The sequence below is a fragment of the Bufo gargarizans genome, chromosome 8, assembly GCF_014858855.1.
Source record: "Bufo gargarizans isolate SCDJY-AF-19 chromosome 8, ASM1485885v1, whole genome shotgun sequence".
In the NCBI taxonomy this organism is placed as follows: Eukaryota; Metazoa; Chordata; class Amphibia; order Anura; family Bufonidae; genus Bufo; species Bufo gargarizans.
Window position 1 is genome coordinate 72,231,641 of NC_058087.1, and position 17,095 is coordinate 72,248,735.

Consider the following 17,095-nt stretch of genomic DNA (forward strand, 5'->3'; position numbering starts at 1 on the left):
AGTTTCACTGAACGCATCCTGAACACATCCGGACCTAATCCATCACGTTCGTGTGAAAGAGGCCTTAGGGTATCTGCACACAAGGGCAGGTAAACACACATAAGGCCTCTTGCACACGAACGTTGTGTGCCCTTGGCCGTATTGCGGCCTGCATACAGCGGGTCCACAATACACGGGCATCGGCCCGTGTGCACTCTGCATCACGAATGCGGACCCATTCACTTGAATGGGTCTGCAATCACGGAGATGCGGAACGGAAGCATGTATCGGAACCCCACGGAAGCACTACGGAGTGCTTTTGTTGTGTTTCTGTTCGTGCCTCCACATCAGACAGTTGTACTATTTTTTTTTGCGGTGCGGACGGATCACAGACCCATTCAAGTTGACATGGACGTTGCCCGTGCATTGGGGAACGCAAATTACGGTCCTCAGTGCACAGAACGAATGCGCAACGTTCATGTGCAAGAGGCCTAAGATTTATGTATTTTTCTACACCATATCCACGTTTTTTGGTGCAGATTTTACGTGGTTTTGCTGCAGATCTCAACCTTCATTGGAAAAGTGTAAAATCTTCAGCTAAAACTGCAAACATAATTGACATGCTGCAAGATTTGAAAATCCGCACAGCAGGTCAATTTCTGCACCGAAAAAAATCCACAAATATACATGAGATTTGTGCAATGTCATACACTTAGCTGGTGCTGTAATACGCTGAGGTTTTTCTGCATCGGGAATCCGCAACATGATATGTGACCAGCACTGCTACCTGTGGCACTAGTCTGTCTGCCCTGTTTGCATTCATTCCTTTTGACTACAGCACCGACCTGTAGACGACTCACCTGTAGACACAGCTTCCGCCCTTGTCATTAACCCTCCCCTTCTCATGTCCCCGTGTCACTAGATACACACAGGCGCAGGTGAACGTGCTCCTATCGCCTCCCACATTCCTCCGTACTCTGACCACGCAATGCTAAGGTGCCGGATCATGGATGTCAGGAAGGGCTGAGGACGTGACAGCACCTGCCAATGTCTGGTATGTGTCTCACATTGATCATCTCGTTGTATTTAACCCTTGCTCTGTTCACATTAGCTATCAGTCCCTGGTGAAGTAGCGTCCCAGGAGACTGGGAGTTGTGGCAGATCTACAGTGCAGCTTACCGTGCACTATGGGGACATACGGCTGCTCTCTATAGAAGGCAAGGCCAAGTTTACATTACACTAGGGAGGCCCAAGTAACTTTGATTGGAAAATTGCCATAAAGTTCCTTTTCTTCATCTGTTTCTGCCGTTATAATCAGGAATCCTCTGTGTAAATACATTTTGCTGCCTGGGATATTGTTCTGTCGGCATTGAATATATGAGATTCATTTGTCAGTTTACTCTTTTGTGTATTGTGATGATTTTTCTTTTAAGTAGGCTAGCCTGCAGTCCTATGTAAATCCACAATGAACACATGATAATATTCTAAGGACCTGTGAAGCTCAGCTCTGCCGCCTCTGACAAGCTCGGTCCTCCTACTTGGGTACTTAACTGCTCTCCGATGACTTGTGCTCGTTAATTGCAATGGGTTAATAGGCCATTACATAGTATGGGATATTTTCCCATCCTCCAGGCAACTGATTACAAATTTTGTCATGACAGCATATTGGGTAAATGGTCGTAAAGAAACTTGGCATCATTGTATGCTACATAAACCAAGCTAGCTCAGACATGTAAAATGAATAATATATGAGGTGTGTCTTTCTGCCTTCGAGGTTTAACATTACCTAGAAATTATCAGAAGCTAATGAACTGGCTGCCTGGCATAGTCTCAGCACGGCCAGATAACGTGGCTTGTGGAGTTGGATTTTTATTATGATATTGTCTGCATGCGTTTTTATCTTTTAAAGGAATTCTGTCTCCAGGAACCACACTGCTTTGTAGGGCTAGCTCAGCTGAATGCAATGATACCTTTCACTTAGTAATCTATTGTTTCATTCTGGAGAAAAAGTACTTTTAATCCTATGCAAATGAGCAGTTAAGTGCCCCGCAGGTGGGCCCGAGCCACTCTGTGCACCCATGTTCCTCTGCCAGGAATGAAGTAATGGATCATTAAGTGAAGGGTACCATTCAGCTGAGTTAGCCCTACAAGGCATGGACGGTCATTTACTAAGAGCAGCTTTTTACACCGGTCTTAGATCCCCCCCCCTACGCTACAGTATAAGTTGTTGGCCGTGCGCCTAGCGCAAAAATCTACTTCAGCCCCTGGCTGGACTACATTTTCGCCTGTTTCCGGGCGCAAATGTTAGTAAATTTGCCCCCGGCACGGCCTCTGCTCTGCCCACATACTGTCAAAAATCTCATGACTTTTTTTTACAACTAAAGTAGTTGCAAGTCCCTTGATAAATGACCCCCATTGTGTCTGGTGTAACAGTGAATTTCCTGGTGACAACAGATTCCCTTCAAAGGGAGGTCTACAGCACAAATATACAATATTACAGCACAGCTGACATGACTACAGACATGCCCGTACACCTTTTATAGCTGCCGACAGCTGTCTATGCTAACTCTCCTATACACATACTCGGTTTGGCTGAATGTGTTTTCAGTGGGGAGAGAGGCGAAAGGTGTTGCCAGGCACCTTGGGTGACATATTATCTCCTGGGAAAACAAGGGGAATGGGCACTGAAATTCAACGTGCCCTATCCTTCTGTGCCCCCCACATCTTCTGTCCATACACATTAGATTTCCATCAGTCCCAGCAGAAATGGCAGGTTAAGGCCTTTTCTATAAACACTTCTATCTCATTATATATCAGATCTTAGACCACTTTCACACGGTCAGTATTTGGTCAGAATTTTACATTAGCATTTGCAAGCTAAAACCATGAGAGGGTCCAAAACACAGAAGAGACACAAGTATTTCCATTATACTTTTTTCTGTAGGATCCACTCCTGGCTTTGACTTACAAATACCAATGTAAAATACTGACCAAATACTGACCGTGTGAAAGTGGCCTTCTGTAGAAGAAAATCTAGACTTGCACTCAAGCCTCTCACAGTTTTTACCCCAATACAGTTACTATTTTAAAAAACTCTCTGAGGAAGCAAACCGCAGAAGTTATATAATAACTTAAATAATAATTTCATATAATGCATGTAATGAGTAGGTGACTGGTTGCTGCCTATATTCTGCTCATTAGTAAAAAAAAAAAAAATATGTCCGGAATAACACACCAACCTTGGTTGTGCGATGGGTTTCATGGCCAAGATTGCCGTAGATCCCCAGCCTTACTTCCAATGATTCGAAGACAGAAAGATGTCTCTCTAAATTCTAGAAATACATGCTTTGGTAAAAAAATAAAATGATATAAAAAAACATGTGCTTGCATCTTGTACTGATGGCTCCCTGCTTCACCATTGTATTCCACTGTATCCACATCCTGGGGGCGCAGATGCCGTTGACATAGGTGTTGCTGTCCTGGGGCCTTATACAATTGCGTGGTTTGCATAGTGGCCCAAAAGTGTACACCTATCAGTTTATGGGGAGCAGCCAGCTTATTATCCCAAGCCGTCAGATTCCTGGCGTAGATTATAGTAAATGTTTCGGGTCAGCTATGTTCATCCCCACACCGTCCACTACCATCTCATTCACTCTTTGAAAGAGTGTTAAGAGGAGCACAATACCCCCCAAAAGTTGAAAGATTTTGCTCAGGTGGGGCATGCGTGAAACTTGACCGTCAAACTGTGACTTTTTGATGACAGTTTTCAGGTGTAGAGGGGTTGTTGATCAATGTCCCACGTAGTACTATGATCAACAACCCCTCTACACCAGAAAACTGTCATCAAAAGGTCACAGTTTGACGGTACTAAAGGATTTTCACATTTTACTGTAGGATATAGGAATTTTTATAAAAATAAAAAAAGTCAGTACATTGTTATTGTGTGTTAGGAAGTAACAAAAAGCGTTTTCCAGGCTACACATATTGATGAACTATTCTCAGGATTGATTTCCAGGCTAGACCATCAGTATCAGATCGCTGGTGGTCCCACCTCTGGCACCCCACCGATCAGCCACTACACTATTGTGTTTTCAGTAGCTGGAGGCTGCAGAGAACAGCTGATTTGTAGGGATGCCAGGTGTAGCACCTCCACCAATCTGATATTGATTACCTATCCTGAGGATAGGCTATTAAAGAGGACCTTTCACCAGAATAAAACTTCTAAACTAACTATACAGGCATGTAGAGCGGCGCCCAGGGATCTCCCTGCACTTACTGTTATACCTGGGCGCCGCTCCGTTCTCCCGTTATTGCCTCCGGTATCTTCATAGTTAGGCTCCACCCAGGGGAACCTGCCGTCGGCTCATTCTCCCATGCTGTAGCGCTGGCCAATCGCAGCGCTCAGCTCATAGCCTGAGAGAGAAAAAAGCCTCTCAGGCTATGAGCTGAGCGCTGTGATTGGCCAGCGCTGCAGCATGGGAGAAGGAGGCGCCGGCAGGTTCCCCTGGGTGGAGCCTAACTATGAAGATACCGGAGGCAATAACGGGAGAACAGAGCGGCGCCCAGGTATAACAGTAAGTGCAGGGGGGTCCCTGGGCGCTGCTCTACATGCCTGTATAGTTACTTTAGAAGTTTTATTCTGGTGAAAGGTCCTCTTTAATATGTGGAGTCTGGAAAATGCATTTAAGCTAAATACTAGAACTTATGGTATGAGTGAGATTTTTGGAGATACAGTAGGACTAACTGGAACCATCATGATTTTGCCAAGTTAAAGCATAGTGGAGTATAGTGAAATTTACTAGATGTAATGACAGAGACAGTCAACAACGATCCGTCTGTGCTGTACTCACTCCTCACAACACTTGTGTGATAAAATACGGATGTATGTTATATGCAAAACCTAGGATGCAGGAATATATGACTTTCTATATTCTGGGGTCCCTAGTGGAAGACCCTTCTCTTTGACATCCATATACCCTATGCAGACAGAGCATAGAGACAGACATTGTCTTTGTGAGACCATTTCTTAAAGAAAAACTCTTTAACAGTTAATAAAAGGAACATTTCCATCAAACTTTTATCTAATCATATATTAACAACTTGTACGTGAATATTAAATGTATTTTTTTAAATAAAAAAATGGGTGGATGGTATTGGGGATCTAATTTTTTGAATTCACTCCATGTATTCTAGTTCCTGTAGTGGCTCTTTAATTCCCCCCGTATTTGGACTTTTTAACATGGCAAACAGTATCGCTTAATGTTCTTAGCCCACTGTGGACAGAGAGGGAAAGGTGACTGTGGCTCAATAAGAGCATCACACATTACCCTAATCAATGGCATGTTATTCTGTGGGCATCTTTATCAAGTGACCAATAGAGCTGTCATAATGGTATCTCTATTCTATACCTACTATTATCATCAGGACAACCCTTCAGATAGCAGCTACAGAAGTACAATATTTTGCACTTAATTTTCAATGGTGTAATACTGACAAATATTGAGTTTTAAACAATTAGTCAATTTTGATGGAAGGGTTGTATAAAACGTGACTGCTGCTCAAACGCTGCCCTCCACATCGCAACCTCCCTCCCCAGCTATAAATTCTCCACCTTCTTGTGAAGCTCCACCCAGTGGAGGCAGAACTCAGTACAGAGGCAGCCTGGGAATGGCGGTAGCAGCGTCAGAGGAGGTGCCTGTGTGGGTATACCGAGAATACTGTATTCACCTAGTTGAGGAGGACAGCAAACAATTTAGCTACACCATACAGAATGTTCAAATAGGTTATTAGTGTAATGCTAAAGAGAATACCAGCATACCAAACAAAGGCCCATCAGAGAGCTTCTTTAAGATGTAAGAACTTTTATGAAGTAACCATGGATATTTTGTATTATAAACCAGACCTGTAAATGTAATTATTTATTTAGTATGCAGATAAATATATTATTCTGCTGCTCACCAAGATAATGTATTATGTGGTTGAAAGAGTGTTCCTGTAGCTATATTTGATGCTCTCTTAGCTCTGTAAGCTTTGCTGAAATATCTGCCAGTAAAAAGGAGCCAATTGCAGAAGGGTAGCAGAGGGCCTTCACCAACGGGCAGCTGTTAACATTCTTCTCACCAGCCACAAGGCTATCATGTGTCCAGTTATATCTTGAAGTCTTGTCGAGGAAGATTATATGGGCACACCGACTCCTTTCTATTACATTACTGAAGACAACTTATGGATCATAAGACATTTCTAGTAGACTGCTAATGAATTTACTTATACTGTAAATGCAAATATAAAAAACATAAAATAAAAGTAAATCATCATGACTTGTATTGAGTTTAGATTCGATTCAGGAGAGGTGAGTGTTGCGCTGCAGACAGAGCCATCAAAGAGAGCATCTGATGGATTTAACAGATGACAGCATTCTGCAGCTTGCTGTGTAGTGTAATACATGTGGGCTACCAACCACTGGGATCCCAACCACTGGGATCCCAACGATAAGAGAATAGGGGTCCCTAAGTCGACTGTGTGAGTGGAATGGTTGAAATCCAACTATTTGATCCTTATCTCCCCCAACATCTGCCGTCAGGGGAGAGTCGGGAGGTGCCACACACATTAGATGGTCAGCCGGTGTCACCGGGGGGCTTGGCTGACATCTAATACATATGGCCAGATCAAATAAACAACAGCTATATAATCATCCATGAATATCAGAGGGTGTTTTGTTCTAGTTAGTAAAGGTCAATGGAAAATGAGCATTAATGTGCCTGAAATATCTATTAGGCAAAGGGAGTATCGAGCAATCAGTTTTTGGGAGGACTATCGCCAACACTCGCATTCCAAGAGCTATAACTTTTTAGTTTTTTCATCAATGTACTTGTATGAGGTTTTATTTTTTGCAGGACAAGTTATAGTTTTTAATACACCATTTTGGGTACATGTAATGATTGATTAAAGCCAGCTGTTTAGCTTAAAAAAAACTTTGTTTACATCAATAAAAAAGTCACATTAGTGGTCACTAAGGGGTTAAAGAGTATTGAACCTTTTCAGTGTGATTCTTGTAGCTCTGATGGATGCATTTACTACCATTTTGCTGACTCGTCACTTGATCAGGTGATGGGTGTGCACTTCTTCAGGAATGTTTGTCATCTGTCCAGTATAGCTGGTTGTCATTAGCAGGTCATCAAAGACGAGGTTTACATTGAAATCTTATGCTTATACTATGAAGAAAAGAGGTCTTTCATTATCCTAGAACTTATAATATGATCAGATTTCTCTATTACAGTGTTTAAACACCAAACAATCCGTAATGTATGCAAACAGTATAATCAATATACCTTTGCTCTTTCAACCTTTGACCACGTCTGATAAGAAGCTGCTTTTCTCTGCTGAACAGTTTGCAGAGTCCTTTGTGGATAGTGTGACAAGGAGTTTAACCCTTTTTTCCAATTTCTGGAGTCTTTCACTAAGGGGACACAATCATTTTACAACTTCTAATCAATAAGAAAGCATCATGTCCGATGGTTAAAGCTGTTGTGTAGTAACAAGTGAACAGGCAACAAATGGCCGTCAGATTTACAGCATAAGGTCACTGGTCAGCTTTACCTATCCAAATGTGAACCTGTTAAAGGGGTTACCTTGCCTGAAATGCCCGAGGCACTCATACAGATTGTACTTACCTCGCGCTCCGGCACCCTCGTTGCTCCTGATGCCCACACAACCATGGATGTCTTGATCTACAAGATCGGGGGGCAGCCAATAGCAGGTTGCGACGAGAACGAGCCTCCCTAGCATCGCGGGTGACGCTAGGGAGGCTTGTTTCCGTCGCAGCCTGATATTGGCTGCCCTCGTCGCCAGATGTTTTAATTTGGGCGACGGGTAGATGCGGGCATCAGGAGTAACGAGTGCTGGGGAACGAGTTAAGTACTATCTGTGTGAGGGGCCCGGGCATGAAGGGGATGGGGGGTTGGGGGTTTAATCTTTCCACTTACTATTATGGAAGTTACAGAAAAAAAACAAGTGCTTTCAATAGGTTAGGGACTCAGAGGTCAGTTCCGTTTTGTATTTGCCATGGTCTGGCAGATGCAGTAAGCCCTTGAGGAGCCCGTGTAGAGAATGGGAGGGGTAGTGGCTCCGATGAGATTTTGTGTCACTGTGTACTCCTTCTGGCCGTCGCTGCCTGAAGATTGGTGTAGTGGAAAGGTGGCTTGAAGAATCAGGCCAGAAATAAACATGTAACAGCCTCTCTGTACTTACTGTAAAATACGTGTAACTTGTGGCACGTCTAGCAGTATTAGGTACAAAGTGCAGATTCTGGCACCAGATGAGGAGGTATGGTGGCAAGTTGTATGGCAGTTTACTAGCACTTGCAGGCACTTGTGGCTATAGATGTCCGCTGTGTGATTCAGGTTTGATTTTAGTCTGGCCTAGTGGTTGTTTAGGTGATGGGTGCCTGAGAAGTCCCTCACCTGCAGCAGTGTTTGTAAAACTGTAATTTCACTGATCAGTCTGATGCCTTGGTACACTGTAGCGTCTTGGAGTGATGATCTCACAGGAGAATAGGATAAGGTCCCTAGGAATGGGAGCTGTGGTATGTGCGTCCTCTCCCCTTACTGTCTGAACTAGAATTCCTGGCAGGTGGTAGGACAGGCCCACTCCTACCAAGAGCGGAGGAACAGGGTGGTTAGCCCCGTTCCTGCCAACCATTGCTAACCGTTCCTCCTCTTGCTGGAATAAACGGGCAAAACATAAGGACAACATAACAATACATAATATAAAAACATTGCAGATAACCCCAGGTCTGAGATACTGCACAAATGTTATGGTTTGCAACTGTAAAAGGTGTCTAGTGGCACCAAATATGATTACCATCAGTAATGGTCAGTTTGCATTGTTCGCCTTCATCGGGCTGCCATTTTTTCTTACAAGTCTGGCGAGGCACAGGTAAGCCCTTACCTGTGCCTGTGCGCGAGCCAGTCTGAAACAAATGCAGCCAGCGGGAGCAGGCAGTTCCGAGAAAAACCCGATGAAGGCCCCCGGCGGCTGTTCTCGGGACTGCCTGCTCCCAGTGACCGCATTTGATTTCAGACCGGCTTGCGCACAGGTAAGGGCTTACCTGTGCCTCGCCGGACTTGTGAGAAAAGATGGCCATCACTGATTGCCATTAGTCAGCCCAAATTTTATAACCGGCACATACCGTGCTATTCCACACTGGCATACTGCAGAGCGCCTATATATGTATTTTTTTACATTTATATTATTATATTATTATTATTGCCAACTTCTGGCAAGCAACACCACTATGTATGTGCAGATGGCTTCTACTCATTATAAGCACATCAATGATATGCACTTGTATATTAATCATGTATCATGAAGTGCCTGACTTTTCTCAGCTGTCCAGTTATGGATCTTGAAATATGCCCTAGTACATTTAATATCCTACCAAGTGTTTGTGGTGTCTGGTGAATGCTGTGGTGACGACCCCCATTTATGCATAACAGTGGCTTATCCAGCAGAGCTGCTAGCATAGTTTCCAAGTGTCCCTGATATCCAGAGACAGGTCCACTCACGTGCTCCAAGGCTTTCCTAGCTATAAAATATGTTATTTTCCATCAGCGACCAACTGAATTTTCCACTGACTGAATTGTATATCCGTATTGTTGAAGCCATTATTACAGAAGCATCTTTTTGGTCCAGTATGTGCAGTTCTCCACTGTAGGATAGCTAGAAGAAAATTGTCAGACATCTGCTCACTTTAACAAGGTGGTTTACAGGTCTCATGTGGGGCAAGATACTTACTGATTACAGTCTTATGGCAGGCAGCAGACTTAGTGGTTACAGCCTCACAAGAGACACCAAACATATGGTTTCGAAATCTCTCAATAAGTACAGATTCTTGGTCAGTGGCAACAGGAAAAGTTTCCCCATAAGGTTCCATTCACATGTCCGCAAGTGTTTGCAGACCGCAAATGGCTGGCCCTGTGATAGAAATGCCTATTCTTGTCTGTGACTGTGGACAAGAATAGGACATGCTCTATCTTTTTTTGCCATTGAAATTAATGGGTTCGCACCCGTTCCGCAAAATTGCGGAACAGATGCGGACACATTCATACATGAGGCTGAATGGACCCTAAGAGTCAGCAACATACTTTTTCTCTGACTTGTTTTGGGTATCGACACCCTGGTGATTTGCCCTTTGCAGATGTCACAGTGGCCCGATGGTCTTTATTACAGGCCTGGACTCCTCCACAGGCCAAGATTGCTTACAAGAGGAGTGGGCTAAGCAGCTCCTTTCAGTCCTTATGCTCTGGCCTCAACTTCCTTAGCTGCATCCAACCCTAACTAGTCCTTGAGGTGGTGCACCCAAATGGGTGGTGCTACTCACCTCAAGCTGGCTATTTCTAGGAATGGCACTCTCTCAGCTCAGGATTTCAGTTCTCAGTTCTGTGTCTGGTGTCTCTCTCAGTCCAAAAAGGTCCTATGCACCTAACGCCATATTATCCAACATCAGTAACACAAATAGCCAGTAAGTGGCAGCATAACTACAGTGCCATTTACAACACACCTACAGTATATAGTGCTGCATATCAGTGAAATACATGTATATAACAGTGCAGTAGAATATCAGTAGTACAGTTCTCACTCTCCCCAGTGCAGCTCACCTGCAATGTTAATTGCACCCTATTCAAGGCAGCATAGCTCTAGAAGGCCACCTGCACCATCTCCCACCCATGAACAGCTATTTCCAGGGCATGTGCCCACAGATTATTTCACCAACCTTAGGTCAGAGCCTTTTTAAAGTATCCTTGCTGCCATTTTCTCACCTTAAAGGGGTTATGCCATCATAATGATCACTGTTAAATCTGTTAATGATTTGACAGTGATCATTTTTGTAAATATATTTGATTAACAAATTCCCACCATTTAGGATAAAATTCATCCCCACTTACCTCATTGTTGTCATTCGGTCTCCCCTGGTTACGGCCATCGCTCTTCTCCAGAATCCTGGTGGCCGCTCTTGCGCAGAAGATTCCTTTTCTCCTGGCCGGGTCGCTTGCTGTCCTGAACGCGCATGCCGCTGCGCATGCGTGATGGTCACTTCTTCCCGGACAGAATAGTACAGAGCCGCGAACGCCGGCTCTGTACTATACTGGCCAGGAATAAGTCACCATGGCGCATGCGCGGCAGCGTGCGCGTTCAATCCAGCGCGCGGCCCGGCCGGGAGAAGACTTCAATCAAGATGAAGCCCGTCCCCAGCAAGAATCCAGGAAGTGAACGGCGCGCTGGCAGCAGGTAAGTATGAAAAGGCGAAGTGGGATAACCCCTTTAACACATTATGCAAAATAGCACATAACATATCAATCATAGATTCATATTAAATGTCACATTTAACTGAGGGGAGATATAGCATGCAATACCCATAACAGTTACCGAAACAACATAGTGTGCTGTGCTACGCTATTTCTGTAGCTCCAATGCTCCACTGTTTCCCAGCTGGCTGATGGTCAGAAGTGTATCTCATCTCGCCTTAGTAACGGGGAGATAAGACAAACCGTTTAAGGATTTTAAGGCACAAAAGAGACACTAAATCATGGTGCACACCATATTTGCATCATAATGTGTGCGTCTTGTCACTATTCTAAAGTGGAGAGAAAAGGGATGGGGCATACCTGAAGGGTGGCACCAACATATTTATTATAATTTACACATAAATTATTGGTCAAGTGTACACCATCTACTAGCTATATTAGGAGGCACATCTCACTCCAGTGAAGAGGAGATCAAGACTCGAGTAGGAAACTCCAGTCTTGATAAATGGCCTCCATGTGTATTTGTACGCTAATATGTTGATATGACATCCATAGACTTGCTGTTTTTGGCAAGACAACGCCTTCTCTTTAAAAATCTGCCACTGTGATTAGTTGATTCGTTTTTAAAAAACATTTTGGAATCCATAACTGTGAGGAATATGGATTATCATTTACTGGCAGCCATGATTGTCATTTGATTCACCTTTTGGCATGTACACAGTCAGTGTACATGCAAAATATGCTCTCACCCCCCAGCCATCTGCTGTCAGCTAGCAAGGGAGAAAGCCCCAGGGGTCCAGGCTTCAAGTAGGCCCCAGGTAGATAAAGTCACACAGCCAATTTGGAGGCAAGCTAATCTTGCAGGAAAACCCCTAGAAGGAGGTCTCAGCCCTTGCCCAGGATCAACGATCCCTCCCAGACATGTTGGCACCTACATTTCATAAGGAATTATGAATCGTTCTTCCATCCAAGGCATAATTCGGTTATCTTTTTGCGATCCTGGGGCAAAGCCAAACATCCACGTGGTCCTGCCTTGATGCTAGGGTGCCCGGGAGGGGAGATATACATATCTCCCCACAGAAACCACATAGCGGCACCATGTTTGGGCTCTAGTTGTAGCCGGAACCCAGGCGGATCAACTAGGCCGGAACCATCTTCCTGCGACATTCTGGTCTGAAGCTATGAGCCCTAAGGGGTTTTATGGGTCATTTTCTGCCAGCACCAGAGAAGGAGCAGTTGACCCTACCCATAGACGGGGAGGGGAGTGGCCGGCTACAGGTCATAAGCCCATGCAAGCCAGCTGGCGGTGTCTTTTCTGAAGGGGGTCACATCGTGCCAATGTGTTTGGAGAGACCAGGAACCAGCTGACATCACTGCCCCCACGTGACTGCAGCCAAGGACAATTCCACCCTCATAACCCAAAGGAACTTTCATCTATCCAGTAACTGACTTTTGCTCTGCTTAACCCTGTTGTACCTATATCACCTGTATCTGTAACCTCAGATCACTGTATATATTCTCTGTGTATATTGTGTCATCTAGTGTGCCCTTGAGGCGATTAAATATATAATTTAATCTTGTGCTATCTTGTATCTCGATCACGAATCCCCACTTCCGTGTTTCGTCCTCGTTATAAGCTAGCGCGGGTTGGTTTCTCACCCTATATAATCCCGTTAGCGAATCGGGCTTATATCAAACGAGAAGCTGGTGGCAGATTTGCCGGGCTGGGACAGCCCTGTTTTCACTGCGGCAGTGAAAAGGCTCTCTCAGCTTGTTGTCTCTCTGTGCCCGCGTGGACAGGAGGTGTCTGTGTAAACTCTACCAAGCTGACCTTACCTGCTCCTCTGTAGGGCATAACATCACGCTTTGGTAACCCATGATCATACCGTGTCTCATGAGCTCGACATAGGTGACGCCAAGCGGGCACGAAGTCCGGTATTCTTCACAATAACATGTCTTAGGCTATTTTCACACTTGCGCTTGATCGGATCCGTTCTGAACGGATCCGATCATATTAATGCAGACGGAGGCTCCGTTCAGTACGGATCCGTCTGCATTAATAACTTAGAAAAATTTCTAAGTGCGCAAGATGCCTGAGCGGATCCGTTCAGACTTTCAATGTAAAGTCAATGGGGGATGGATCCGCTTGAAGATTGAGCCATATGGTGTCATCTTCAAGCGGATCCGTTCCCATTGACTTACATTGTAAGTCTGAACGGATCCGCTCGCCTCCGCACGGCGGAGGCGAGCGGAGCGGAGGCTGAACGCTGCCAGACTGATGCAGTCTGAGCGGATCCGCTCCATTCAGACTGCATCAGGGCTGGACGGAGGCGTTCGGGTCCGCTTGTGAGCTCCTTCAAACGGAGCTCACGAGCGGACCGACGAACGCAAGTGAGAAAGTAGCCTAAAAGGCAGAGTCAGAGCTTATAAACGAGGACGATGAGAGTAGCAAGAAAACCGATGCCTTAAGCAGACAAGAAGGGTGGAAAATTTAGTTGTAAAGAGATATCTTGGTAAAGTCATCTCTTAAAGAAGTGGAATGTTAATTCGGTACGTATCAAAATCAGCAGGTGACATCTGGTACATGAAATGTATGCATAAAGGTCACATATCATAAATCCTCGTGAGAGCCCTAATAAACATGTGTCAAAGTCTTGCCCAGCACCCCTCGTCCCTGGAGGCCACCCCCATTATTGTAAAGTAATTCATCTGCTAGACTATCTCCTTTTAACATACCGAGGTCGCAAAGGGGAAGCCCAATAGGAGATAAGCCATAGCTGTATTAAGGAACCCCAAGACCAAGATGAACACCAGGGTAGGCAGGGTTTAGGTAACCACGTAGTCCATTTGGAAATAATTGTCATAGTCAATAGGAGTATGAAGAAATGTATACAGTATATTCTCCTTATGGCAGCCCTACAAGAAGGCAAATCAACTTTGAGACATTTGAATTGGGAGGTCCATTCTTGAGGAGTTACGTGTCACTATATTTCTTCAACCTAGCTAGAGGCTTGAAGATAGTAGTGGAAACAGAGGAATGTAATGTTAGGGAATTTGTCTTGTAATTCTGTGAGGGTTAGGGAATGTCGTTGTGGCAAGTTTATTAGGAGCGCTATAAAGGATATACCCCTTCTCTTCCAGTCCCCATATATTGGATGCAAGGTTCCCTGTTGGAAATTAGGATTTGTTAGTAGGGTGAGGGAGGTAGAATAATATAAGGAATAGAAGTGTTTGAGAGTGCATATCTAATGGAACACACGCCAGGTTGCCATAAAAAGTGCATTCGATTTGACCTTTTTTTGGGAGTGAAGAATATTGCATGTGTAATATACTGATGTGTAATATAACTTCTCGAAGTCCCACTATATGGCCCTTTTCAAAGTACGTTAATTGCAGAAATGTTGCACACCTTAGTCTAGCAGTCACGGCAAACACTTTAACAGCAGGTCCCTACTGTACCTCTGTATGCTTCCAATTTTATACTGGGGCATTGGTTCTTAGAGAGGGTGATTTTATAATTCTGTGCTGTAGAGAGAACCATATGGTGGCGCATGGAAGGTCAATTCTTCCATGATATAGTGCTGCAGATACTCTGTGTTCCTCCATGTGTATGGCTGTACCTTACCCCTGAATGACTTGTAAATTCTACATTATTCATCTGTTTCTGATGTAAGACATATTTTTCTATTCTTGTTCATCCTCCATTCATTTACCCACTTGCCAGGTTTTTATGTAGATATGTCTATGTGATTCCATGAAGTTTACTGTACTGTAAAGCTATTGGTGCATGAATGGTCTAAGAAATAATCAAATGCAATACTCCACATTGATGGTAGTTCCTTAGACAGTAAAGTTTTCTTGCTAAAGTGGTGGATTTCTCTTAACCCATTTCTTCAGAGGTTCAGTGAATTCAATTTCACTTAGTGCTTTTCTACAGGATAACCCCTCTGCCCGCTAATGCATTTATTCTGTCCAAAGGAAATGCATTCCTGCTGTCATAAGAAGCCCCCAGCAGAATGCTGCTCCGGTTGCTCAAGCAGAATTACATTCAATGAAAATGTTTGTATAAATGGATTTGTGCACGTACATAAATGCAAGAAGTCAAATAACCTATTGATGGATATTTTATTCATGAACGTATACCATATGCATGTACTTTGAACAACCTGAGCCTAATTTCAGTTTTATTTCTAGAAATGCCAATGACAACATATATAATTAAATTACAGAGGCAAAGGTTGGGGCTGTCACCTAGATTTTCCAGAAACAGGTATAACAGTGTCAAATATACATTAATTCTGAATGCTACAGTATCTCTTATTTGTCAATTGCTATATATATTATATGTTATATAAATTAAATATGATATCCATTGGTATAACCACATTTTTCATTTTTGGGCATATTAAAATCCTTATTGGACGACTATTCCCTATATAGGGCTCTTACCTTGTTCTGTGGCTTGGTTTCACTAAAAAATCAAGCTTTTAAAATATGCAAATGACTTCACTACCAGCAAGTTGGAGCGTCTACTTGCTGGTAGCCGCCACATCCTCCTTTATAAAAAACGCCCCCTCCTCCTGTTGATTGACAGGAGGATGCGGCAGGCTACCAGCAAGTAGACGCCCTACTTGCTGGTAGTGAAGTCATTTGCATATTTTAAAAGCTTGATTTTTAGTGAAACCAAGCCACAGAACAAGGTAAGAGCTCTATATAGGGAATAGTCGTCCAATAAGGATTTTAATATGCCCAAAAATGAAAAAGTTTTGGGGGGTGACAGAAGCCCTTTAAAGGTGTTTTCTGACCACAAGCTAAAAATCACATAAAATACATACCATACATATCAGGGGCGTTGCTAGGGTTTAAAAAGATCCGGGGCCCAAGCCCCAATGAATATGGCCCAGTTCTCTAAGTGCCCCCCACACACCGCATTTTGCTGTACTTGCTATACTGCAGCACATACCTCTCGAATCCAGTGTCTCCCAGGTGACGTCTCCTCTGATGTAGATCTTCTCCATTTGGTCTGGACAACTTTTTTCAGCCACGTCTCGTCTCTGCAGAGTGTGACACACAGACATCTTAGATTCCTCACATTTCCATCATCACCCCCAACCTGGAGTCCCCACAGTGTTATCCTGCTGCTCGCTGTGCTCCCCAAATACTATCCTGAAGAAAAATTTGTGCCCCCATAGTAATAGTGCTTCTCATAGTCCCATCAATAGTAATTCCCTTCTAGAATGCCCTCATTAGTAATACTGCCCCCTACAGTGCCCCCAACCGTGATAATGGTCCCTAAGAATGCCCTCATTAGCAATAATGCCCCCTACAGTGCCCCCAACCGTGATAATGCTCCCCAAGAATGCCCTCTTTAGTAATACTGCCCCCTACTGTGCCCCCAACCATGATAATGCTCCCCAAGAATGTCCTCATTAGTAATAATGCACCCTACAGTGCCCCCAACCGTGAATGCTCTCCAAGAGTGCCCCCATCAGTAGAAGAGCCCTCCAGTATTAATAATACCCTCACAGAACCCCCAGTAGAAATTAGGCCCCCCTATTGTTCCCCCAGTGGTAATAAGGTTCTCTACAAACCCCTCAGTAGTAATAAGCCCCCCATAGTGCTCTTAGTAGAAATAAGGTAGATATACAGTATAAGTCCCTTCCTATAGAGCCCCTAGTAGTAATAAGAACGCCTATAATGTCACCTGGATTTCCAGTGCCCCCTGTAGTTATATTCCTCCCTCTATCATACAGTCCCATGTAAATAACATCACACCATCTTTCATGCACCCTCCAAAACATCACTTTCCTTCC

At 44.0% G+C, this 17,095-nt stretch overlaps 1 protein-coding gene across 1 annotated transcript in view; it reads left to right on the forward strand.

Moving 5' to 3' along the window:
* The first annotated feature begins 940 nt into the window (after positions 1-940).
* MAP3K13 (mitogen-activated protein kinase kinase kinase 13) overlaps positions 941-17,095 on the forward strand; it is a 134,000-nt gene continuing 117,845 nt past the window's right edge. The window contains exon 1 of the mRNA XM_044303971.1: positions 941-1,033. The gene's annotated coding sequence lies outside the window, so the exon portion shown is untranslated. The remainder of the gene's footprint in view (positions 1,034-17,095) is intronic.